The sequence below is a fragment of the Haemaphysalis longicornis genome, unplaced genomic scaffold (genome assembly GCF_048455015.1).
Source record: "Haemaphysalis longicornis isolate Haplotype H1 unplaced genomic scaffold, Haemaphysalis longicornis Haplotype H1 scaffold_10, whole genome shotgun sequence".
Taxonomy (NCBI): domain Eukaryota; kingdom Metazoa; phylum Arthropoda; class Arachnida; order Ixodida; family Ixodidae; genus Haemaphysalis; species Haemaphysalis longicornis.
In genome coordinates this window covers 19,138,408-19,165,908 of record NW_027526204.1, presented here as the reverse complement: position 1 = coordinate 19,165,908, position 27,501 = coordinate 19,138,408, and the positions used below count along the sequence as shown (strand labels likewise).

Here is a 27,501-nt window from a genome sequence, read left to right as displayed (position 1 = left end):
TACAAAATAATTTCAGCAAAGGCCAGTTAATCTGCATGGAGACAATAATGGCATGTGTTGGGGGGCTGACATCTACCATGCTTATTGAACCAGTAGAACACGAAGGCACCACTTCATAACATATGAATCAAAGAATGTCATAAAGAATGACTATTCAATTACGAAGGAAAATGTCGATACACTGACTTTTTAAACACGAAACAGTGCAGATTTTACTATAAAAACCACAAGTCTGAGCTGCATCAGAGCAATGACACAATGTGAGCATTGTGCAATGACCTTAGACAACCATTGATAAAATTGAGCTCAAAAAGTTGACTCACTACCAATCAGCACCTCTTTCCCAAATTAGTTCAGTTCGTGTGGGACCCAGGTCGAATTCTTTCTTTAAATAGGCTGAACACACAAAAAACCTGGCAAAACTTTCTTTGGACAAGTACACAACAATGTAAATTACAAAACACAATCTAACGTGAATTACTTTGCAGAAACCTTCATTGCAAATCCCAAAAAAGAAATAAAAAATACAAGGATGCACCAACTTTAAAGTAACTCCGCTCAGAAAAACATTGCAAGCCCCGTTCTTCCGAAAAGAACAAAAGCCATTTCAAGTTTTTCTCTCTTCCCTCATGTGGCAGACACTTTTATCTTCAAGGGGTCGACATAAAGCCTTGCAGTTCCTGGAAGAAAATGAGACACCCATTAGAATGTATTTCTGCAAACACAGCAAACAAAGACCTTTAGTACCTAAGCGATAATTGCCTCAAAGACCCCGAAAAGTGCAAGCATAGCCAGCATGTTTGCAATGAGCCATCTGTAACAATCCTCATCATCTAAAAAAGGCCAGTGTCTCTTAAGAAATGGCACTGCCATTTATTGAGACGCTGACTGCTACTGACAGGCATGTCATTTTCAAGAACCACTAGGATGGGGAGTTTATTCTTTTCGTCATTTGTTCGAGAAGCAAGCATTATTTTAGGAAGTGTACAAGCACTGAATGGTCCATTTCAACTGTAAAGAAATTGCTTTTATTTCCGTGCATTTCCACTTCAAAAACACAGGTCCGAAATTAGAACCACGCACTCGTAGCCCTCTCACCAGGGCATAAAAAAGATGGGGCGAACATCAGTCCACTGAATGGTTGCCATCTTTAAGACTTGGACACACAAAATAGCATATGGCTGCATTCCAAGAGACAGATGAGGAGTCTGGAATGTTTTGAAGTGGAGACAGAAAAATATTGGTACAATATTTGTAGTTCCAGCATTATTGAGTGGACAGTGCATCCGAAACTTGTGCTGTCTACTGAATTAGTGCTGAAGGCCACACAAATTGAGAAAAGGCAAGAACCTTATGATGCAAACAGCACTCTAGTTTCGTGTACCACAGTCACTACAAGCCAACTACACCTCTTTCCACATATGGAAGAAAGGAAAGCAGGTGCTTTTTTAAGCTATACTATAGACAAACGCTTGACGCAGAGGGACACAGATGTGATTGCCTTCACACATGAGCCACATCCAATGGTCACTGCGTCCTCCACCAAGAAATTTAGAGTACACTATACTACAAAGCATTCTTGGGCAGCAACTAGTTACACTGAAACCTCGTTATAACTAAGTTGAAGGGGACCTGCATTTATTTCATTACATCCATAATTTTGTTATATCAATTGAGACAGTTTCCCCCAGTGCATGCTCAGTTGGGTGCATATTGAAAAGCATGCAAAGAAGGAAACCGCCTCGCGGCCCACTGTAGCTGCTAGGTGACCACACATGCTTCGGAAATCGAATAGAAGACAAATATCTTGCTCGCCTAATGCGCCCACTTCCTATTTTATTGTCCGCTACACATAGCTAGAAAAAAGTCTGCGATGCTCCTTTGTTTCAGACATCGCAAGTGAAAGACTTCCTTTTAAGTGGTGGCCACTGCGCTGATGCCATTTTCGCCGTCGCCATGGGCGCCGAAGAAAAGACGTAGAAAGTCAACCATATCGAGTGCCTCCTACGACGTTGGCACGTCGACCGTGTCTGCATGGGAGACCACAGCATCTTCGTCATCGCTTGCATCGGTTTGTCCGGTACCATCAGCGACAATAGCATCGTCGGTTGGCTGTGAGGTCGACGCGGTAATTTTAAAACAACCGTGCCGAACAAGTGTCGAGCTCTGCAGACTACTACACGCACCATGGTCGGGTTCTTTTTTTGGGGAGGGGAGGAGACTAATATTAGTTCGTTATACCCATTGACAGGTCAAGTTACTTCGTTACAATGAAGCTTGAAATGCATGGTTCTCTAAGATTTCTAGAAAAATTTCATTTACTTCGTTAGATCCATTATTTCGTTATATCCCGTTATGTTGTTACGAGGTTCGAGTGTGCTAGTAATGTTACCAGTAACTAGTTACTTTATTCAGCATCTTGCAACTGTAACTAGTGACTTTTAAGTTAGAGGAACTTATAGCTGTAACTGATTTTTTCACGTAGTGACTGTAAAGGCCCAACCACATGCAGCGTATTTTCGGCGTCGCGCCAGCGTCAGCGTCGTTCGGCGTCGACGAGCGTCAGCGCGCGCGCCAAAATGCATGGCGACGCGGGCTGACGCTCGGGTGACGCCGATATCTACGCTGGCCAGATATCGGCGCGAGCGGCAGAAGCGACGCTGGTGCCAGTTTTCGGTTGTGCCAGTCCGACTCGCTGTTTTAATGGTGGCCGGCATGCCGAACATCGACTCTGGGGCATTAATAACTGCAGTCGCAGCCCGTCCCGCTCTATGGCAGGCTAAACACAAAGATAACAAGAACAAACCCCGCAAACAGACGTTGTGGCATTGTGGGATGAAGTGGCAGCAGCCGTGGCGCCTGGTGTTGCGGACGGAGGTAAGGCACTTGTCACTTGCGCTGCAGCCTGTGCGCATAGTTATTGTAACAAGTCGTCATTGTTTTCGTGTGTTTGTGCCGTAGAAACCGTGCAGAAAAAATGGAAGTCCCTGCGCGACAAATACCGGCGACTGTTCTCGTGCTGGACGCCGAAAGAAGCGTTGAGCGCGCACGCCGGCGCGTGATTTCGCCGGTCCCATGCGGTTACTCGCCCTCTCCTGCGGGCCCGCGCGTTGACGCCGAACGACGCTGACGCTCGCGCGACGCCGAAAATACGCTGCATGTGGTTGGGCCTTAACAGAATACACCATTACATAATGTTAGATCCTTTTAATGGAGAACTACTAATAGCAACACTCGTTAAAGGCCAGCATAGAGTTCGCACTTTCGTCTTTCTACTTTTTTAGGGGCGAAGCTCCTAAAGCCATGGGTCTGTCCATCCCTTGTGTCTCGTGGTACGTGACCACCGCATGCTTTCGGAGATGTCGCAAAGTGGGCCGCGTTGCACGCGCAAGAACCGGCTGCAACCGGCAGCGCAAACTCGGCACCGGGAGCGCGAGCTTGTCTGTGTTCGCCAACGGAGGCGCAAGCGCATGTGCACTGCGAGGGGGAGATCATGCAAGAGATCACGCCACGAACGCAGGCAGTCGTTCTCGGAGATCGAATGAGACGCAAGGACCTTTGCTCGTTTCCTCTCGTCTTGTTCTGGCACAAGTTCGCCCTAAATAAAAGTTCTTTCTTTACCGTTGTGTCTCATCCTACGTGACAAATTGTGGTGGAGGTGCGGGGTAGTCCTCGATGGCGCGGGGTCTTTCACGAGGTCTGGGCCTGGGAGCATTGACTCCGAAAATAAAAGTTGATTTGTACAATGTACGCACACAGTCTTATGTCTTTCTTAATGATGTAATGGGCGAACTTTCACGGGAGAGTTACGGTTACTGATGATCTCCCCCTCTCGAGCTTCGCCCCACTTATCATCATTCATTCCGTGGATATGGCGTGATTTTTTTGTCTCCACCTTTTACCTTTCCACAACACGGCTCCCCTCACAGTATAGGAGAGCAGATCAGTAAAAGAATGGATTATCTTTCCTGCAGAAGACCAAGGTTGGAGGTCAGCCTTAGAGGTAATGTATAAAACAATTCCTTTAAATTGAGTGAGCAGAAACAAGAAAAAAAGCAAACTGGAAATTAGACCTCCAAAAAGAGGGAAGCTCTCAGATGCCAACTTTGAGAAAGAACTCACCCTAAGTTACACTGAGTTTTGCAAATAATTTCCCTGAGACCAAGGGTGCATCCACAAAAAAGTTGATGCAACAAATTGAGGCATACACTACGATTGTTGATGTTGAGCTTGAACGTGCCCCCTTATGCACTCCCTTCGTCTAGGGTTTTACCATGTGCAGATTAGACTACCCGCATGACTTTGTAAGTAAATAGTAAATAAACTCTATCACAGCAATGGAAAAATATTGATGTTACATTTTCAGTCACTGCAATAAGTTACTTTTAAAAGTTCTGTAACTGCAACTGTAACAGAGTTACTTTCCTAGCTTCGATAACAGTAACACTGTTACTTTTTACTGGTAATGCGCCCATGACTGCTAGAGAGTGGTCGACTTGCACAACCAAGTTGGAGGAAGAGAGAGCCTGGCGGGCTTGAGCATGAAGGCCACCTAGAGCTGCGTGGAAGGAGGAGGCTCTCAGCCTCCCCTCTATCCGCTTTTCCCCTTCCCTTTCCATCTGAAATAAAGTATGCTGTCCCTCTTCTGAGAGAATAAGGTATGGTAGCAACTCATATGTCCCACAAGTATCACTGCTGGTTGTTACTGGAAAGGAATTACCCCCCGGTCACCAGTTCTCGTGCTGCTCCTAACAGGATGGAAAGACGAGTAGGTACAAATCAAAGTGCACATAAAGTTTTTAAAGACAAGAGTCTTTCTTGGGCTACTTAAAACCAAGAAATTTGCTGTCTGCTTGTCCCTCGATTCAGCTGCTTCACCAATAGTTGAGAAAATACTTGCACGAGAGGTTTAATGGCAAAACGTTTTCAAAACACTAAATCTGCCACCACACTTCATATTTCGCAACACTCTTCTCGAGTCCTTCCGTTATGCCGTTGATGTAACATAAGAACAAAACAGGGCTCAGAACAGTCCTGTGGTACGCCTGAAGTTACAGGCAGTATTTCTGATCTTTCTGATTTGAATTCCAAAAATTGCTTTCTATAGAGTGATAGGCTTTAACCCATATCACCATGTCATTACAAACGCCACACTTGAATAATTTCGTCAGGAGTTGTGAGTGTGAGACGCAGTCGAAAGCTTTTGATAGGTCTAGACATACGGCGTCTATTTTGGATCGTTCGTCTATTGCCACAGCCAGATCGTGAAGTGTTTATGCGAGTTGGGTGACCGTAGACAGACGCTTTCTAAATCCATGCTGAGACGGGGTTAAAATTTTTAAGCTTTCGAAATATTCAAACAAACTCCTAGATAGAATGTGCTCCAGAATTTCACAGCACGTACAGGTGATCGAAACAGGCCTGTAGTTTTCGACCCTATGTTTGTCGCCAGGTTTATGGATAGGTACCACTCTTGCAATTAACCAATCTTGAGGCAGGCTATGCTGCTCTAGCGATGCTATAAATATAATTAGAAAATATTCCGAGTCTCATTCTGCCTAGCGTCTTAAAAATTCATTAGGGATGCCATCCGGACCAGCTGACTTTTTGGTGTCTACATTGAGCACAAGTGACAGTATCTCTTCCTCTGTTATAAATATGTCATTCATTGCACTGGGTGCACTATTGCTCGGGCTCTCGATATCTTCATCCCCTTGTGATGCAGCAAACTCAGTGAAAAAATTTGTTGTACTTGTTAGCAACTTGTGAAGGGTCAGCAATTACTTCTCCATAGTAGAGTCAACTATGCAGTTCGTATCTTCGTTAAATGTAGCTAGGCGACGTCAAAATCGCTGTGCAGACTCTTTTATGAATCCAGATAATGTATGGGAGCAATACTTTTCCTTTGCAGCCTTTAGTGAATCTCGTAATATCTGCGAGAGGTGCGAGATCTCAGATTGATTTCTATTTCTTTTCTTTCTTTTGCATTTCAGCTGTCGTTTCAAATGGATGATGTCTCGGTTCACCCATGGATTTTGTTTCTTCACAGTTTTCTGGCGTTTAGGCACAAATTTACTCAGGCTGTCATGCACAATGGATTTAAATTGGTTCCACAGAGTGTGGCTCCATCACAACGACATTTCAAGGTAATCTAAAATACTCACATCATCAGCTCTGGAAAAGTCATTACATGGACAGTTTGTCTTTGTTCTTTGCAGGCAGGACATTTTTCACACAAAACAAAACGAGTTTGCGGTCACTCAACCTGCCATGAACAGAAATTTCATAATCACTGATCTTACTATTTATAAAAACAAAGAATTTATAAAAACAAAGATTCCCTAGTTGTGCCAATTCTTGGGACTTCATTTAGTACTTGCATAAGATCATTACTAAAAGCAATATGCAATAACACTTTGCAATCTTTGCAATACTTAGTAGAGACATTGCCTGTTTTCAGTTCATCCCACTGAATACCCGGAAGATTAAAATCGCCTGCAATAATTAAACGCACGTTAGGCGGGACATTATTGGATGGAAAGTCTTGCATGGATTCTAGGAACCCTATGGGGGCATTTGGCGGTCTGTAAACTGCTTCTAGAATATATGGTGCACCACCCAACGTTGCTTTACACCATATGATCTCGTTTTCGGGGGTACTTTTTATTTCCACCATTTCAATGCCCTTCTTAAAGATAATGGCGATGCCTCCGCCGCAGGTGCTCCTATCTTTGCAATTGATGTTGTAAGTAGGCGGTATTAACTTGGAATCCCCAATCTCAGGTTGTAGCCACGTCTCAGTTACTATAACTACGTCCAGGCAGTATTACAAAAGAAGGTGCCCTAACTCCAGTGTTTTATTAGCTAGGCTACGAACATTACCGTTAACTATGGTGAAGTCTCGAATACTACTGTGGCATCGTCAATCGGAATTGTGTTGGCTTGAATCCCGTGACCCTGTTGGCTTGAATCCCGTGGCTTGAATCGCTGCACAGGTCTTGCCTAGTTTTGTTCTGCATGCTTTGATGTCATCCCAGACATATGTTTCTTTGTCAATCACTAGCTTATCATATACTAGCCGAACTTGCAATCTCACATCTTTCTCGTTTCACACTCTCTCACAATTTCTTTCGTTTTGCCAAAGTGGGCATAGAAAAGTCATCCGACACCTATATCTTGGTGCCCTTAGTTCTTTGCAGTTTTTCATTACCTCAGTCTTTTCTTTGTACTCGAAAAACCTCATGATTATCGGCCGCATTTTCTCGTGTTTTCTGCCAAGCCTGTGAATTCTTTCTACAGTGTTTACCTTAACTCCGAGTTTTTGTTCGAAGACATCGGTGAGCACTTTCCGCTTAATTTCGTCGCTCGTTTCTTTCTCGGTTTCGGGAATCCCTAAGACTATTAGGTTATTTCGTTGATTACAATCTTCCAGATCTGCCATTTTCTGTTGCTGTGACCGGAAAGTGGTACTAATGTCTCTGAGCTTGACAGTAAGTTCACCTGTTTTTCCATCGTGTTCCTCAACTTTTTTTAGGGTACATTCAACATCTGAGTTTTAGCCATATCATCTACCTGCCTTGATAAGGGTATTTGAGAGTTCTCGATTTCTTTAATGTCCTCACGCATTTCTTTTTGTCTGGATAGAAGTTCTTTGAGCAATTTTTCGGTTTATTGCCCAGGGTTAAGTTATACGACACCCGCTAGAATAAGCAGCAAGGACATGCATTCTACGGCAATTTGTAGGCACACTGGGGTACGGCAGAACAACAAGAAACCTATCATCGCTTCGATAGCATTTTCCAAACCTACTAACTTGCAAAACCAGAATATACAGTTGTAGCACTGCCATTCGCGATGTTCTGCCGTGCCCACGGAGCGACTCAATGAAGGCTGGCCTTTTATAGCTGTTGCTGTCGGTAGGCGTTTCCACTGAAGTTCCTGTTGCCGGTCCATGTGCATGCTCCAGAATGTTGAAGATACGCAGCCGCCGCGCTGATTCTGTTGTGCGATGGTCCATGAAGTTGTAGATATCAAGCTCCGCTCTTGACATATGAAGTGGTAGTGGCGCACAGTTCAGCAGAGCCTGCAAAAACAAGATATACGGTTGTAGCGCTGCCATTCACAATGTGTTGCCGTGCCCGTGACCAGAACAGCACAGACTTATGGGCTTTGTGCTGTGGACCTTGGAGTGACCCTGCATGATAGCACCTTGCCACATCAACCAAATCTGCTGACTGGCCCCGCAGCTCCCTGCACATGTTTTAGGGGTTTCAACAATTATAAATACCATAAATACTGCTGAACACCATATATACTGCTAAATCTGGTGCAGCTAAATATGCTACTGCTAAACACCATAAATACTGCTTCATCACTATAGCACCAAAATCGTTTCTTAGTAATTTCCAACCATTCCAGTATTGGTTCCACAAGTTCGATTCCCGGACTCTTTAGCATCCCACTATCCAGGATTCGATCTTATATTATTCCGTCCTCCTGACCATCCCCAGTGAGGAGTGCTGGCAAACCACCCTGCATTACCCGAACCCTGAAGTACAGTAAGACCTAGCCCACTTAAATGATGGCATAGGACCCACCCTCATAAGGGCCTCTGCTGGTAGAACGTAATGAAGACGGTGCCAGCCAAATCATCCCAGCTATGGCCAAATAAAATTATTCTGTGTGTCTGTGCATCTCCTAATTCGCAATAGACAGCATGTTCTTCACATGGCTCAATTGCTGCGTTATGGGGAATAATAAATTATGAAGTGATAAAAGTCACCCATTATGCCTCATGAATCCACTCAAGCATTATGTGGTTTTGCAGAAGGCATTTGAACCATTCGAAACGGGCCATCAACACTAATTGAAGCTCATATTAAGAGATATGCAATAAAATATGCACTAGTCATAGCATGTTTTTATGTACCTTCCAACACAATCTTGAAACATGAAATCTAAGGCTCTCGCCTTAAAAATTAAACAGAATTTTTTAAAGGCCAATTGACTAGTGGGAGGGGGTACTCCAAGAGCTCACTTTTTTTTTAGAATCACCAGATTGGTAGATTCCACTGCTGTGCCTGCTGCTGCTCTGATTTTTTAACACGGTGTGTTGGCACAAGATCAACTGCTGATGTCCGTCCGTGGCTGCAATGGAGGCCACAGAGTTCTGCACCAAGCTAACATTCACAGGCTTGAGTACGAGCTTCGAAATGCCATGCCAGAACGACTAGTCCGCTAGCAGTGGACTCAACAAGGAGTAGACCGAAACGGCTTCCCAACTTGGGGCACGCATATGACAGCACCAAGTAGACACATCCAAATAAACCAAGGGAGAAAAAAACACAAGAAACAACAAAATTAAGCATACACAAATGAATTAAACACATGCTGGAACAGAATGTTAATTGATCGCATTAAACCAGCGATAAAGAAGCATTACTACGCGGTAAACGACAAAACGATGCGCTTATCCACATAACTCAAAAGATTTTCTAGAGGATTAGCATTGATTAAAAACAGGACAAAGTTCACCATGTGACACAGGGATTTCACAAAGGGCTTATTAAAGTGCTCTCTCCACACTGCCTTTAAATCGTGCAAGTGACCACCATAAGGGAAACGTAGACAGTTACATACAAAAATGATGAATGCTACGCTTGGCCGCCACCAGTGTAGCTTTGTGTCGCGAGATAAGCATTATTTACCACAGCGTTGGTCCAAATGTGTTTCCTCAGTTTAGCGCTGTTAAAGCTGAGCCAACAGCCTTCAGTATGGCTTGCTGGGTGGTGTACAGGCAATGTTATCGCTCTGGGGTAGTAAGGGCATAAATTTTGCCACCTGTTTTTTTCTACACTTCCACCACAGGTTGTTTGTTGCACTTTTAATACCCTATTTCTGTTCCCTATATTTTTCACACATTGAAGAACATCACTGCACAGGTGCTGATGCGCGCCCCAATGATTGATGCCCAGTACCACAATACTTCCGCTCATTTGCAAGCTGCAATCTGCACAGCCCCTAACGACCGGCACAGGCAGTTTCATTCAGATGCCTCACCATCTTGAGTTAGGAAGCTGAATGTGTGCTGAAGATTGAAATATTGTTTCTTCACGCCAAGACTACATAAGCAAATTTGCTAAGAGCAGCCGAGTGCCTCTACTATATATGTTGAATTGGTCGAAGTTTCTTTGGCTTTGAAGTCATGTTATAAATAGGGTTTCAGGCAACGTGACATGAAATTCCCCCAAAACGTGCCCCAGCATTTAATGCATTCACAATCTTCCCAGGATGGGGGTAAAACATGGAAGCAGAAAAACCTGTCACAGTACCATGGTCGCAAGATAGAAAAACAATGAACAGCCAAACAAAGAAGCACCTGCTGAAAGAAAGCATGGCCAGACAGCAGTTTCAAAGCGACTCGGATAAGTGTAAACACTACGGCCACCGCGCAAACCTCACGCACATTATGTGGTCCAAAGAAAACCTTGAAGCAAGACCCCCCTGCCCTGCATAGATATAAAACACCTAGAGCACTGGGAAACACTGCTGTGCAGCTGCAATCCCCAAATGCAGCTACGCCTTGTCCAGATGGCCAAAGAAGCCGCCGAAGAACAAGATCTCCTGGTTGACTTACGCGGCAAAGAGGAGCCCAGGCTCTCTACTTCTGGGCAAATAAAGTTCTTTCTCTCTCTCTCTCTCTCAAAGCAACTGAAGTGCACTGCATCACTTTTAAAAGAAAAAAAAGAAACATAATGGAAACGAAACTTGGAAATGACTTGTTCTAACCACATCGTATGACTTATACCCGTGCCACATATACACAAAAACTGACATTAAGTGTTTAAAGAAAACATGAAGACGAAACAACAGTTTGTTTTATTCAAAAGATTAGGTGTTTCATAGTACCCCGAGCGCTTTCCCGGAAGCAAACGATGCTTTATTCACTGAGAAATAAGGTAATTTAAGCCAAATGTTTAAATCTGCCACTAAATTTTACCTTTCGTGACGTGAACATTGGCGTCATATAAGCCGGTACGTGAAACAGATACTTAGTATGTCGACTCCATATAGCTTCCACATGCGGGAATCAAACAGGAACCGTAACTCGTGCCGAAACCGGGACGGCGGCCATTTTGAAAATACTAGTAAAACCTAGTACACCCGCAGCCCTCGTCATGGAATCGCCTGATCCGGACAACAAAGCTCTCGCCGAGGACCTTGATCTTGCATTTAACAACCTCGCACCACTTGAACGCTCAATGCTTCTAAGTGCACGAGCGGCAGGAGTTGTGGGATACACAGATGGACCAAAAGCGTCCATTCCGTGATACCCACAACTGATGAAAGCCAAGCCATCCGCTCTGCTGCCTCGTTAGCCCCATCGCGACGGACGAATCCAGACTGGTAAGTATGTGCCATATTTTTATTACGGTTAATAATAGTTCAATTTCAGTAGCAGTATCGCTTATGCCAGCTGGCCGGTGTCGTGTATGGAAAGCCGTTAGCACAAGCTCTCTGCCCCGACCAGAAAGATTGGTGTGTACGGTATTCTTTTTTTCCGAGCTCATAATGCTTTGACGGCAATTTGACGAACTCGGGGACAAGCACCGGCATGTCCCAGGAGTGAGCTAACGCAAGGGTCCCTTCCGTAATCACTTCGTCGGAAATGAAGCGAGCACACTCGTACTTCCTTCAGCTCCCTTTCTCCTCCGTTTGCTAAGTTCACAAAACGTAGCCACTTGCTTCGCCGAGGTTCATCGTTGAGCAGCGCATGAAAGGAGATCTCTTTACCGGCGGGGATGTCGCACTCCTTCGACAATTTGCATGCGGATTTCAGGACGCAGCAACGAAACTTCATTGTAAAGTACTCCAACAAACTGAAGTTTTCAGTGGTTGTAAACTGAAAACGAGCTCGTAACAACAGCAGCAAGCCAACACCATTCCAAAACTTCTGTGACGAGCGGCACTATCCCGTCGCTGCTTGCTGTTCCTTACACCCCTCGTTTCTATTTTTACCTTTGCTGGTTAGCGATATGACGCCAACTTCCTGTCAAGGGATTAAGATACCAAGCAAGGTCCCAGCTGTGCGTGCTAGAACTGTTCATTGGCCCTGAAGAGCCTCGAACCTGAAAATTTGTCTGCGCGATGGCGAGATGTACAGCTCGGCCGGCGGTAGTTTCGTACGTATTAGCGTACATGTTTGCGTGTTCGTTCGGAACTTTAACCGTTTATTCCACCGTTCTTAGTGTCATAAAAGGAATGTACAGTATGTTTCACGAGCATATAGCTCACTATGCAAACTTGTAAGCCCTGTCAAACTTGCGTTTGCTTTTGCCAGCCTCCACCAATCGCAGAGCATTATAGTATGACATCATAGATTCTGTTGTGGGAAATGAGCTAGTGGGTCACATGGTCATTCCCTTTTTTTCTAATTATGTAGCTTATTTGAGAAAAGTTTGCGTTAAAAGTGGTGTCAGTATGGTTCTAATGAGGCAATCTTTCGAATGAACCAAACTTATGTTTTCTCTTCATGGCTCCTGTCGGGCGCTTCGACGCACGAACTGGCGCGGGCCGTGGGACGAGCAGCGGACAAATGAAACGCACGTGTCGCGCGCCGCCTTGAAACGCCGTGCATTCCGTGGAAGGTCGCGCCTGCTCACACCGGATGCGCTAATGGCCAGCACATGGGGTTGGACCCCCACGAAGGACTCGCTCTTCCCCCTTCCCCGGCCCCAGCGACAAGACGAGGGGATGAAGACAAGAGAGACGCGGCCCGGGCGCAGGAGAGCTCGGCCCGTCGTCTTGGGGCTCCGCGCGAGTACTGTTTTTTAATCGCCCGCCGGGCTGTAATAAATGTACAGTTTGTATCGGAGGCTGAGTTTGTCGGTTGAGGATACCCGGGGTGAGATCCTCAGCGCTACTGCGGCTTGGAGGAGAAGCCCCGGGGAAAAGAACATCACGAAGATAACTGGCGCAGTCGACAGGATCTTCAACAGCGACGACTCAGCCGGCCGGCGGGCGAGACAGGCCCTCGACGGACGGAGCAGGCGGAGAAATCGCGGTCTGCTGAGCGAGATCGGCGGGAGCAGCGAGCTCGCCAGCCTGGTGGAGAAGCGCTCGACCGGCGCTCAACGGACTTCTCCACGGAGAGCAGCAGCCTGCTGAACGAGGACGGCTGGAGCAATGAGCAAGCTGGCCACGGCAGAAGGCGGTGACTTCTAGTGCCGCGTGCGGACGCCTCATCGGAAGGAGCCGGATCACCCCTACAGCCCCGAGAAGGAGAACGCGGCCGGCGCCGCGTGGATACGGATCACCACCTCGACGGATCCAGCCCATCATCACAAGCACCGAACTATGCAGGTCAGTGCCTCACTTGATCCTGGGTGCGTGGCTCACCATGACATGTAGGGGGTGCTGCATGAGCAGCCCTGAGATAATGGGGGGCGGTTAGATATGGTGAGATGGAGCTGAGTGTAAGGGCTGACGAGGCAGCGAGCGTCAGAATCAGGTCAGCCATGTCTTTCGCTGACGAGATGGCCCTACTGCAGGCTAAATTGAAGATCGCTGAGGTGGAGTTAGCAGCAGAGCGCCTAAGGAGTGAGCGTTGGAGAAGCGCTAACAACACCACCGCCCCACCGATCGGGCAGCAAGCACAAGGGTGCAGCGAGATGGATGGGAGATTAGATTGCATGAGCATGCTGCAAGGGGTGCTCGTAGATATGCCCTCCCAGGAAGCGCTTGTGCTTGATTGGTTCGTTGATGCCGAGGCCAGGCTAGACTCCTACTGTGTTCCGCAAAAATGGCGAGCAGGGGTAGTTCTTCCCTACTTGAGCGTGAGGGCTAGAGGGTGCCTGGCTGGACTCTCGGGGGAGCAGCGCAAGAGCTACGCAGTTCTTAAGGCAGCAGTACTGAAGGGGCTGAGGCTGGCTTCAGTTGAGCGTGAGCCCGTCGTCGCACCGTGCGGCGACGGAGAACATTCTGGGAGCGTGGCCGAGCGGCCCGTTGCTTTGCAGAATGCAGCAGAACGGGAATCGCGCGAGGATGCAGTTGGTGTCGTGCACACTGCATCTTGTGTTTCTGGAGGTCCCCAAATGTCGAGTCCCGAAAATGTGATTGCCGCGGGGAGCTCCAGCGAATTGAGCGCGGAAAGTGTAAATCAGGCATCGGCCGCTCAAGCAATGCAGCCCCAGGCAGGTGCAGTAAGGGATGCAGGAGTGGCTGCAGAGATAGCCTCTCCAGCATTGCATGTCAGTGGTGATGTGGCCGCTAAGCAGCCCTCTGCTGCTAACGCTAACCAACGCCTTGTCGTGGAGAACGGCGTTTCGAGCGCAGAAGCAGCCGAGCCCGAGGGTTCGCCTAGAAAGAGGCGCAAACGTCGGTCAGCTTCACCTCAGTGCAGCGTGGCGGCAACGCATGCTCACAAGCCAGCAGCGGTCCCTTCTCGAGCGAGAAAGCGAGGAGGAGAGGGGCCCCGGATACCGTTGTGTGACGAGGTGCGCCGCGTGGCAAGGGTGTTTTCGGACGACGACGGCCGGTGCGTACCTTCTAAAGGCCGCTCGCTCTGAATGAGATATGTGAGGATTGTGGCTACTTTGTCATGGTGATCTGCAGCCAGGGTCAAGGGGTACTGGCCGTGCTGGTTGTTGTGTCGCCAATTGAATGAACGATGGAGCACGCGCGAAAAGTGTGTGTGGTGTGTGAGTTTCGTGTGTGAAACATCCCTGAAGTTATGTTTCACAGTGGCGGTGGAGGTGTCGGGCGCTTCGACGCACGAACTGGCGCGGGCCGTGGGACGAGCAGCGGACAAATGAAACGCACGTGTCGCGCGCCGCCTTGAAACGCCGTGCATTCCGTGGAAGGTCGCGCCTGCTCACACCGGATGCGCTAATGGCCAGCACATGGGGTTGGACCCCCACGAAGGACTCGCTCTTCCCCCTTCCCCGGCCCCAGCGACAAGACGAGGGGATGAAGACAAGAGAGACGCGGCCCGGGCGCAGGAGAGCTCGGCCCGTCGTCTTGGGGCTCCGCGCGAGTACTGTTTTTTAATCGCCCGCCGGGCTGTAATAAATGTACAGTTTGTATCGGAGGCTGAGTTTGTCGGTTGAGGATACCCGGGGTGAGATCCTCAGCGCTACTGCGGCTTGGAGGAGAAGCCCCGGGGAAAAGAACATCACGAAGATAACTGCTCCTTTAGGCCTTAAGATACCGAATGACATTAAATGGGCGAGCTGTGCTACACGCGAAAACGCAAAGGCATTAAATGTGTTAGGCATGATGGTAATCATGACCACAAAGAGAAATTCAGTGATATTTTACAAGTACATTAACGTAGAGGAAAACGTCTTACACCCGTGCCACAAGTACACGAAAAATGACATTAATTGTTTTAGGCCTTTATTTATTTTTATTTGCATACCTACTTCGCCCGTTGAGCATTATAGTAGGGGGGGCAAATAATCGATATAAAATACAACATTGCACGCTCTTTGAAAGGTTGAAGAAAAAAAAAAACAATTGTAAGAAAACATACAAGGTTTGCGTTAGTAAGCCACACACTGCAGACCATGAGTACAATACTAATCACACGTGGTACATTCTGAGGGAGCACATGAGACAGCACTAAAAACAAGTATCGGCCAGGTAACAAGATACATTCACTTACACAGCACGCTGGCTAACATTGCAAAGCATAAATATCAAAGAAAGTTTCAAATGGCGAGTACATTTTTATCTATAAATATATTCTTGAAGGACAGTGGGGAACGTCACATCAGAAGCAACTTCGATTAGTTCAGGAGGCAGCAGGTTCCATTCGCATATTGTACGGGGAAAAAAGGAGTTTTGGTATGTGGTTGTGCGCGCGCACATTTATCTTAAGTGGTCGCGGCGCCCGGATGTGTATGTTGGTGATTGTAGATAAGTCTCTTTGTTTAGTGGTGTGCGATTGAAGACGGCATCTCAAAGGAAAGAGAGGCGGGAAACAACACGGCGCAGTGAAAGATCTTCGAAACATATGTGCCGTTTTATTTCTGTGACACTGCTTGGGAATGAGTAAATGCCGGTTATGAATCCGGCTGGCACGTTTCTGTATCGCTTCCAAGCTATTGACAAGAATTTGTGTGTGCGGGTCCCACACAACGGACGCGTATTCCAGAATCGGGCGAACGTTGCTTAGGTAAAGTGTTCTCTTGACATCTATTGGCGCGTGCTTAAAGTTCCGTTTAATGAAATTTAGTACTCGTCTTGCTTCTAAAGTGATGCTTTGAACATGACGATTCCATGTCAGATCAGCAGAAAACGTGACACCTAGGTATTTTGCTTCGCTTGTTTCTGATAATGGGGAGCCGTGCAAGCAGTACTGTGTACCGATTGGTTGACACTTGCGCGTGAAGCAAATATGCTTGCATTTTGAGATGTTCAGGGACATAAGCCATCTGTCACACCATGAAGAAATTTTATTTAGGTCTGTCTGTAATGCTACTCGGTCAGAATCGTTATTAATTTCTCTGTAAAGGACGCAATCGTCTGCGTACAGCCGGATTTTCGAAGTGATTACTGTGCCAATGTCATTTATATATATAAGAAATAAAAGCGGACCTAAGACGGAACCCTGCGGAACGCCAGAAGATACGCATGCATATTCTGATTCTGCGCCATTAATTACTACTCTTTGTAAACGACCTGTCAAATAGTTTTTGGGCCAAAAAAGGATGTTATCTGGTAAACCAAGAAGTGAAAGCTTATGAAGTAAGATAACATGGGACACTTTGTCAAACGCTTTCTGGAAATCTAATAGTATGCAGTCTGTTCGTAAACCTTTATCAAATGATGTAAATATGTCATGGGTAAATTCCACTAACTAAGTTACGCATGAATGACCAGCTCTAAACCCGTGTTGGTAAGGAACAAAGAAACTGTTGTTTTGAAGGTGGGTAAAGATGTTAGTGTAAATTATGTGCCCCAGGGTTTTGCAGCACACAGATGTTAAAGATATGGGTCTATAGTTCATGACACTGTCACGGGGCCTACTTTTATGAATCGGAACAATGTCGCCCATCTTCCAGTCTTCAGGTAATTCTGAGGTTTCAAGAGATTTGTGATACAGTACTTCTAAATACTTTGAGATGACATGTGCGCAGGATTTCAAAACAAGATTGGGTATCCTATCTGGACCTGGTGCCGAGTGTGGTTTTAATTTTTGGAGAAGGTTGACTATTCCAGAGTAGTGATAGCAATATCCGGCATATCATCAAGTGCGTTGCTCAAGAAGACTGGAAGATGTTGAGGTACTAGCGTGGAATACACTGAGACAAAGTAATCATTAAAACAGCTTGATTTATCTCTATCATTGGTAACAGCTGCACTATTGTGGATTAACGGAGGGATACCAACATCGTCTTTGCTGTTAGATTTCACCAATTTCAAGAGTTCCTTTGGATTTTCTTTAATTCTAGAACCAAGAGAGTCAAAATACCGCTTTTTTCCTTCTGTGATTTTGACCTTGATTTCGGAAGAAAGCTGTCGAAGCTTAGAAAATTGCAGTGGATCGGGATTTTTGCTATACCGTTTGAATATACGATTCCTCTTATTAAGTAGAACCTTTATGGGTTTATCAAACCAAGGTTTATTTTTTCGGTGTTTCGCCGAAAGAAGCTTAGAGGGGATATGCAAGTCAATGAGCTTTAAAAGTTGCTCTTTAAACAGCAGCCATAACTCAGAGACAGATACTGTGCTGCTTTGTTCTGAGAAACTATCAAAGCTTGACTCAAGCGCTTCAGAAATACGAGAGTAATTTCCACTATCAAAGAAATAAACTTTCCTGGGTTTCGGAGGCGGTATGTACGGCTTGGAAGCAACGAGACGGGCAACCACTGCATCATGGTCGCTTATTCCGAGAACTATGGAAACAGATTGAAGCAACGAAGGAGAGTTTGATATCAGAAGATCTAAGGTGGAAGCGGCATTGCCATGGCGCCGTGTTGGTCCCTCCATGAATTGATAAAGACCATGTGTTGCAAAAAGATCATAAAAAGCCGACGACAGGGATGAGCGCGAAGGAAGTACTGGAAGTTTGTTAATCCACTGCGCATCCGGCATATTAAAGTCACCACCGACGAGAAAGTAATCAGTTTAAACCATAAGTAATATTTCAGAGAGGGTATTAAAGGTGTGGCTGCTGTTGTCATTACCGTATAATGCGGAATATAGGTCGAGATTTTTTACAGAAAAATTTGCCAAAAAGTCACCCCTCGACCTATATTGCAGTCACTGGCAATTGTTATCTGGCGACCGGGCAGCCCATCGAGCCCATCCAAACCCCTAAGGCACCATCGCCACCACCATCAATCGGACGCGACGCCATCTTTGTTTTGTTGCTTCTCTCGCTGTCGACGAATGTGTGCGTGCTATTTGCTCAAAATGAGTTTAGGAACTTGGTGCCAGTTTACAGCAGCATTTAAAAGAAAAGTTGGGGGTTTTCCAAAACCAATGACGTGTCCGCCTTGCGCCCGTTCGGTATCACCAAAAGAAGTGTGGCTAGCGGCGTTAGCTGAAGGGCCAGCTCTCGGTATGCAACGCTCGGAAGGCCTTGTTTCATGGGCGCTGCTCTGTGCACCTGTGCTGCTGTACAAAGGGACAAATTTTGTCCGCTAGCGTCGTGCGATGTCTCTACGAATGGATACCCCAAGATGTTTGCTGACCGCCTGCACAGACTGGCTGTCGCTCCGGTCTGCACACGAGTGTCCCATGCTTTGCGCTCGCTTCACGATGACATGGTCTCGCGAGTGTTTAAGAAGTGCTGCATAAGCAATTCCCTGGACTGCACCGAGGACGACCTGCTGTGTGGGCGACAGCGAGCCAGAAGCAGTCGTCCGACGATACTTCAGACAGTTTTAAATGAGTAATCTGAGACGAAACAAGTTATAGTCTCAATAAAACAATGGTTGGTACCTAATTATTTTTTTTGCATTTTTCGGCTACAAGGTAAGGGGGTCGACCTATATCCCGGCTCGACCTATATTCCGCATTATACGGTAGGCGGACGGTAAAATGCTCTAACTGTAAACTGTTTGTTGTTCGAGAACAACTTTACACCAAACAGATTCACAGCTGTTAGCCTCAAAGTTATATACGAAACTTGGCAAGCTGTGCTTGACCAGAACAAAAACGCCTCCACTGTGCGTATTGCGGTCTTTGCGATAGGCCACATATTCCGCAGGAAATACTTCAGAGCTGGAAATCGATTCATCCAACCAAGATTCAGACCCGATAACAATGTCAGGGCTAAAAGATGATACGAGCCCTGTTAACTAGTCGGTTTTGTTCTTGACGCTTCGGCAATTGATAAGCATAATGTTTACCAGTGAAGGACGGCATGGCTCATACTCAATAAGGCTGCATCGAGGAACGCTGACGGAATCGTTAACTGCGGTAACAGGAATTGCTCGACTCCGTTTCAAGTTCACTTTTTTTGCAGCACGACATCATCCGTATCAGCGTCGTAAATGAAGTCTCGTCCGTCCATACGAAGCTTATCATGCCTTAATTTATAGGAGGTAGAGCGAGCCTTTGCAAATTCGGTAAGTTTCCTGCGGGCTAAGCGCACTGAACGAGAGAAGTCTTCCCTGATGGAAATGTCACTGGACTTCAGCTTCGGACCCGCCCCCAACACCGCATCTTTATCTTTGAATCTAACAAAGCGAACTATGATGGGGCGGTTTTTATCTTCCCTGTAAGAGCCCTGTCTATGCGCTCGATCAATATTAAGTGGGTCAAGCGATACACCTAGCTTAGTATAGCAGAACACAACAACAGTTTCTCCGGCTTGCTTCCAGGTTTCGGACGGGTTATCCTCAAAACCAAAAAAGAGAAGGTTGTTCCTTCGTAGCCTATTTTCGAAAGCAGCTTTCAAAGCAACTATTTCTGCAGACGGGGCTTTGTAATCGGCCGAAGAGTTACTGGACTGAGAGCGAGCTTGTTCTAGCAGATCGACACGTTCAGTTAAGCTCTTCACTTTTTCGTCAGTGGCGATTTGTCTAGTCCGTATGTCCGCTAAATCTACCAAAATTTTTTCTTGACCTGACGCGAGCATGGCAAGCATCTGCATGACAGCAGAGATATCTCCGGTGTCTAACTGCGTACTAGATTCCTGAATGCTACCAGGGCCTGGGTTCGACTCCACGTCGCCTGATAGAGCTAGCAGCAATTGTGACAATGCAACATGGCACACCGCGGACGTACAACGGTTAACACACCAAAATAGCCAGTCTCTGGTGTCACTGCGGCACAACCAGTTAAAGTCGTAGGGGCACGACACCGCCACAAGAAAACGATTGCCGCTCCTAAATTCTTTAGAAAGTTTGGAATAACCAACCTGAAATGTCAGGAGCGGCGTCAACATACTGCGGAATGCGGCATCGTGCCCCGGAATTCGGGGAGGCTGATGTCACGGAGCTCGGAAGCCATGCGGGGCTGGTCAGCGGAGGCAGGTGCACGGGTGTAGGTGGCGAGGTGCTGCGTTTCCGAGCGTCGACAGGCAACCGCAGGGAAAGGAGGCGCTCGGCAGGGGCGAGCACGAACGGCGCAGGTTGGAGTGCGGGCATGCCCGCGGGCAGCCAGCACGCCAGGACCTGAAATGTCAGGAGCGGCGTCAACATACTGCGGAATGCGGCGTCGTGCCCCTTAAGATACCGAATGACATTATTTTGGCGGGCTGTGCTACACGCGAAAACGCAAAGTGACCAAAAAGAGAAATGCACTCATATTTCAGATGCTTTTAATGTAGAGAAGAACGTCTTGCAAGGGTTAAAAATGTTTTTGTGATAGAAAATATTATGAGAAATATTGTTTTCTAGAAATGGTGAGAGCCGTTTCTAACAGTAGCTTCACCAGCAGCTGTCGCCGGCCAGTGGTATGCAAATCCGCAAAATTCAAAACGACGAGTAACATATTTTGCCTTTTGCTGCTGTTTTAGTGAACTTCATCTTCTTAAGAACTTCGCCACGACTGCACAAAAAATTGTCTTATTTTGAAGTTTAGCTACGTTTCCGCCTCAACACTCTGATGCTGAGAGTTTCGTAGGTTTCATTCGGTGCTCATCCGTTCGAGAGTAGGCAGATTTAAGGCGTTCATGAAGGCGAAGAGTTGTGTGGAACTCCTCCAACCAGAAATGAAATTAGATCCAATGGCATTAGACTTTTGCAGCAATTAATGGCATTAAAATTAAGGCATTAAGCACTTTATGGAATTTTTGGTGTACATGTGGCACGGGTAATACAAGTGTTAAAAATGTTTTCTGTGAAAGAAAACATTATGACAAATAGTGTTTACGTAATATAGTGAGAGCCGCTTCAGCAGCTGCCATCACTTGCCAGCGGTAGCCAAAACTGAAAAAACCAAACACGACGGTTACACGACGTTTTGCCTTTTGCCGCTGTTTTAGTGAACTCTGTCTTCTTGAAAACTTCGCCACCAAGAGTGCACAAAAAATAGTCTTATTCTGAAGTTTAGCTACGTTTCCGCGTCAGCACTCTGGTGCTGAGAGTTTCATTGGTTTCATTTGGTGCACATCGCTTTCGAGAGTAGCCAGATTTAAGGCGTTCGTGAAGGTGAATGAGCTGTGTGAAACCCCTTAAACCAAAAATGACATTAGAGTGAATGGCATTGGGTTTTTGCGTGTAGCAGCGAATTATTGGCATTAAAACTGAAGGCATTAAGCACTTCATGTCACTTTTCGTGTACGTGTGGCATAGGTATTAGTCATCCCTCTGTGAGTAGTCAAAGTGCTGAGAAATTTCACCTTTATTCAGTAGCTCTCCACGAACAAAGCATCAAATTTTCCTTAATCACACGAAATTCAGTAGTTTTGCCCAATTACAGCCAAACACAAGCTACCTGGATCGCTGTTGATGGCTATGTGCAAAACAGTTTCTGCGTTACGCTGTCGTCCGGGCTCTCGGACCAAACAACCTTTAAAAAACTGTCCTCCGCATTTCCTTCAGCCTGAACATCTGCTGCAAGCGTGAACAGGCTGCCAACCTGTGAGAACAGGAAGGTGCGCGCACGTAATTATTCTCGCTGATTAGTCATATCTACACGCCCGAGATATTTTAGCCACTTCATCGCCTCGTACCGCGGCGAAACGCTGCCATGCTACAGTTACGGTCGGCACTCGTACAATGCTGCGAAAGGATAAGCCATCTGTAGGCTAAAAATACGGCTTTTGACGCAGCCGATATGATCAGCTCTTGATCAGCACTTGCCACTCGTCTCCTCTTATCGCCCGATCGTCGACACTGCCGCTATCTCCATTTCTTACGGGGACTGTACGAAAGGCTGATTCCGAAAAACGTCGACACTGCCGCTATCTCCATTTCTTACGGGGACTGTACGAAAGGCTGATTCCGAAAAAACCTCTACGAACCTCAACGAGGAAACCGTACGAGCAATTGTTACAGTAACCGAGATAACGCCGGCGTGTAAATTGAACGCTTTCGCTAGAATAGAAGGCCAGTATGCAGGAGTCGTACCGTCAGTCCGAAGCTGGCTTAAGACTAGGCAGGAATACGAGAACGCTGTCACAACTGAATTTATATATAACAAAAAGAAAGACGCCAACATTCACGAGCCACGCACGTCGACGCGGGGTTGCATAGACGCGGCTCGTGAAAGACGCGGCGGCGGTTAGCGGTAGAACTCCTACGCGCGCGACAAACCAAACTCACCTTGCTTCATTCATGGTGCCCGGTTTTGCCGGTCGACTCCGGTCCCTCAAGCTCAACTGTTTAACGTCGCAAGCACAGAATGTAGGAAAGTATTCAAGGGACATACAAACAGCTTGCTCATATCCTCCGGTATTCGGTTATTCAGGAGTTGTTGTAACCACGACGTCGTGGAACACGCCAAAAACAACAAAAGCATTATTTTAGTCAGTGCATTAAGTCCATGCATAGAGCTTTTCGAGGAGAAATGCATTATAACTTCACCGCATGTGGCAGCACAAGTGTTCGACGCTGCTCAGATCAGCAGACGACAAAAGTAGAGTGTACTAGAAGTTTTAGAGTGGCCCGACCGGCCGCCCGGAGAGGTGCTCGTTTCGCGCAGAAAATAGCGGCGGCGCTGTAGTCAACGACAACTGAAAGCGAACGCGGCGGCTGGCCGCGCGCGGCCAGGAAACGCTGCAGCTTTACGCGCGGAGCGCTCGTAATTTCTTCTGCGGGTCGTCCAATTGCTTAAATATACTGTAGGTACAGTGGACTGTGGGTAACGAAATGAAAAGCCAACGCTTCAGCTCATTTTGCGTTAGTTTTGCCTTTCCCGCTCGACAAGGAAAGTTACGGATTTTCCTTTGCAGCATTCGTAGCGGATTGTAAATAAAGTAATTGCAGCGACATTTTCGCTTTTTCAATTTCTCATAAAAAAGTATTTTGCGTGAAATTGCCTGGTATGATCCAGTTCATGATTGCTTTATGATTGTGTCCTTATTGTGCTGCTTGATGGACATAGTTGGTCGACACAAATGACATCAAAAAATATATGACGACTGGGATGATAGCTTCTCAGATAAATTTTTTATTTATTGTCTTGCAATTTACGCTCGGACTGCAGTTATGTGGGTTAATATCATAAGCTGCGCTTGTTTTTTATTGTGTGAGTTGTTATTATAGCAGTATTTAAGCAGTGGCCCGCTTGGGATAATTACGGGTCACCGTGGTGGCCGATCAGAAAATGACGCGCGCCAGCGAGGTATCCTTTTAACTAAAAAGGGGTTAGACCAGCGGTTAGCTCAGTTGTCCCAATTAATGACCGTCTTTCATAGAACTATTCCCGCAACGCTCTATTAATCGCACCACCTTTCACCTGATTAGGTCAAAAGAGGAGTTGAATCAAATTAACACAAATTTAATTCACAAGTATGCTGATGGTACAATTACACGCACATAAAGCAAATGCAAAACATAGATCAGAAAATATATTGACCGCGACAACAATGAAATATACCACGTCTACTATAGAGGTAAAGGTTCAAGAACGCTAACATGGAGGTTCAAATAAACGGAACTGGAACAAAATACACATTTTGTTTTCATTTTCGATAGCCCAGAAAATGAAATGTAACGCGGGAAATCATGCACAAAGTCTACACAGGTAAAGGTTTAGGAATAACGCTAACATGGAGGTTTAAATTGACATTTTTGGCCCACGCATTTGCATAACTCGCCCTCGATCATTAGCGACGGCTAAGTTTAAGGTGTTGCTCCCACCTTCGCATGTAATCACGAAACTTGATTAAACATTTTATATAGAAATGAATCCGTGTCACAATGTATACAGAACCCAACCAAATTCGCCGTCAAGGTCTCACGTGCTGGTCGCAATAAGGGCTGCGGCACATCCATAACGCTGTCATGGTGGAGCTCCTTGTTGCTGAAGCAACTGGTAAAAACGTCCTAGAGATCGCTAATAAACTTTCAAAAATGCACGGAAAAATTCAGAACACCCCCCCCCCTCCTCCTCCCCCCCCCCCCCCCCCCCCCCCCGCCCCGCCCTCTGCCCAAAATTCAAGAGGTAGTAAACACAGCGGCATCTTCCCCTGGCATGCAGGATTGGTCATGCAGACTTGGCACTTCGTTTTCAGTACACACTTCCTTACCAAGTGCCTGCAATATGCGACATAGCAGGTTAATAAAATAAGAAAGCCCACTAACGACAGTACAAGCATCAACGGCAGGGGTAGCCCAGAAGAAGGCTCTTGGTATTTTCGTTCCAAATGAGGACGTAAAAAAACAAACTTTTTGCAGCCTATATAGAATGTGCGCCACCGCTTTTGCTTCATGCGCAGAGTCAAGAAAGGGAAGCGAAAAACATTCCTGGTGCCTGTCCGTCAAATTAATCCCTCGTTAACTCGAACTCTGCTATCTCAAAATATTTTCTCGAAACTTTTTCTCACAGTGTGTTTACCTCCCATAGGCGCTAAGCATTAGCCCGCTTTATCTCTAAACCTTTTTTCGGAGGACCACGGATGTCTCGAAATACTGGCAGAGAGGACAAAAGGCAAAGTCCGCTGCAGGCAGCTAAGGTCCCCGTTCGAATGATCAAGTGCAAGTTTACGCGGACTACGCGTCCCCGTTAGCGGAATGCTGTCTGGCGCGTACATCATTGCTGTGGACGACGCAGCTGATCATGCGGACGAGGAGGAGCCTCCAGAAGTGCATGCGTACAACGGCAGAAACAACATACATGCTGTGTCTGCTTTGTAACAAGGTAAAATGTAGCAGTGGCGAGCACAATTCATGCGATGCATTGAGAAGCTCGGGTACGCTTTTCTGGGGTGCAGATGCGAACGCGAAACAGCCGAGCGCAACACACTTCTTTCTTCTTCTTCTGCAATAATAAACGTTTCTTTTTCCTGCAAATTATTTTGCCTTCATTACGAAATCTCCCCTGTGCAATAGTGCTTTTGTTAGCACCACTAGCTGTTATTTCAGGGACCTGGCTACAAATTGCTACAAATTTTCTGCATTTGACTTAACTTGAAACTCTGCACTTATATATCTCAAAATTTTCAGTTAATTTTACGACTTTGAGTGAACGAGAGGGGACTCTATATCAACAATTCGCGGTTTCAGAAAATGCATAAAAAATGAGAAAGTATCGTTCAAGCGGAGTCATAACGTTTCTGCGTCTACTTTCTAAATCAGCTGACCAAAAGTGCAGGTTCGATTCCCGGCCGCGGCTGGGCCGCTTTTGTGATGGATGATAAAAGCGAAAAACGCCCGTGTCTTCGAGATTTCGGCGCACGTTAAAGATCCCCAGGTGGTTAAAATTAATCCGGAGCCCTCCAGTACCGCTTGCCTCATCGCCTGTGTAGCGCCGGCGCGTTAAACTTCATAATCCAAAATAAATCAGCTTCGCAAGCGCAAAACACCGCAGCGAGCAACGCAAATATTGCCGCGCGCAGGCTGGGAGCCAGTGCCGGGGAGCGCCGGCTGTTCAGTTGTTGACTACAGCAGCGCCGCCGCTATACCGGTTTTATTTTCTGCGCGAAAGTCGACCCGGCGGAGCAATGGGAGAGGCCGCCGCTCGGGCCACTCTAAAACTTCTAGTACACTCTAACAAAAGTGACCAAAGCGACCACCATTTAGAATCATGCAACAATTATTATGTTTGCGGATCCTGATTACGTTACAAAGCGTTTTTTTTTACCTTTCTCTAACCTAAAATAATAGATGCCGATACTTTTAGTTTTGTTTAGCTAATAACTCAGCCACAACCATCCACCAAAAGCCAATAAACGGATTCACTGTAACGAACGCGAAGAACGCGGCCAGCTGGCTGTTGGTGTTTGAATGTTGTTATCGGCATTGTTCGAGCCAACCTGACTGTTTTGATTGTTTGCGCTGAGACGTAACAAACCGCAGTGACTTTCAACTGAGTGTGTATGCTTCGCTGGAAGTGGTTACCAGTGTTAAATATAGAGCTACGGTGATTCGGCACGCGTGAAAAAGTTGGGTCTGGTCTTCATGCAGGAGTGAGTGAACGTGTTTTTCTGTCTGCTGGCAGTGTTCACTAGTGTGCCGAGTGCGCTGCGCGTCCATCCGTTTCTTCCCAAGGTTTAACGCATCTCGGCAGCGGTGGGTTTAAGCCCGAGGCCGTGGCTTTGCGCGTTCGCCGTTGGTTGGTCACGGTAGCTGCGGTGTTGAAAAAAACGGCGCCTCTCAAGTTCCGCTTGTGCGCGTGTGTGTGTGTGTTTCGCTGGTTTCGCTGCCTGACCGTGTCCTGCCCTCTCTCTTCGCCGGCCCGGCCAAGAGAGGGTGGCTCGGATGTGTTCTGTGAATGGCTCGTGTTGGGCGCTTAGACATGCCCGTGGCAATACGATGCGCGGCCAACCAGCGTCTGTTTTATCACTGGCAGTGATTATGCCGCTGTGATTGTCGAGACACGGCATGCAAGCGCGAAGCATCTGCTTGCCGAAGAGAGCCAGTCGTCGAGCTGCTCTCTAGGAGACGAGAGATCCCTCGTCTATTCCGACAGTCGATAATCTTCACTTGCCAACACCTAGCCTGGAGGACGTAATTTGCGCCCGCTATCTGCGTCCGCTATCTGCCGTAGTAATACATTCCCAACACCGGCATGTGATAACAGCACAGTGATCTCTCTCACTCTCTATCTCTTCCGCCACACCATGGGCACCGATCTTTGTATTGTGTTCCCTCTTCTTTTTTTCAGGCAGGAATCATTGCTTGCTTGCATGAAGACGGGTAAGGAAAAAAGCTCCGGTAAAAACAGTGTTGAGAAAGTTGGTGATTACTTGTGCTAAAAATTAGAGCTCGATAAGCTAAGTGACCCAGAAGAAGCAGGGCAACAAGCGCTCGTCCCGGCTTGCTTTGTCTGTGTCATTGTGTTTATCTAACTCTAAGTTCTAGAACAACAGCGAAAGGAGTGTACAGCGACATGCAGTTGTGCTAGCCTAACGACCAACAAAGGGTGGTGGGAACTTGC

The 27,501-nt window shown here is 46.6% G+C and overlaps 1 protein-coding gene and 1 long non-coding RNA gene across 4 annotated transcripts in view; one reads left to right on the top strand and one right to left on the bottom strand.

Annotated features, from left to right (window-relative positions):
- Positions 1 to 327: 327 nt before the first annotated feature.
- On the bottom strand, positions 328 to 22,866 carry LOC144158263 (uncharacterized). Of its 2 annotated transcripts, XR_013320002.1 has the most exons (4): positions 22,725 to 22,866; positions 20,375 to 20,630; positions 7,814 to 8,083; positions 328 to 680 (listed from the first exon to the last, which is right to left on the bottom strand). It is a non-coding gene; the product is annotated as an uncharacterized LOC144158263 (long non-coding RNA). The 2 variants fall into 2 exon arrangements; XR_013320001.1 differs by lacking the exon at positions 20,375 to 20,630.
- A 3,432-nt stretch (positions 22,867 to 26,298) lies between these two features.
- Positions 26,299 to 27,501, top strand: part of LOC144158262 (zinc finger and BTB domain-containing protein 8A.1-B-like) — a 39,636-nt gene continuing 38,433 nt past the window's right edge. For both annotated transcript variants that reach the window (XM_077689023.1, XM_077689025.1), the window contains exon 1: positions 26,299 to 26,530. The gene's annotated coding sequence lies outside the window, so the exon portion shown is untranslated. The remainder of the gene's footprint in view (positions 26,531 to 27,501) is intronic.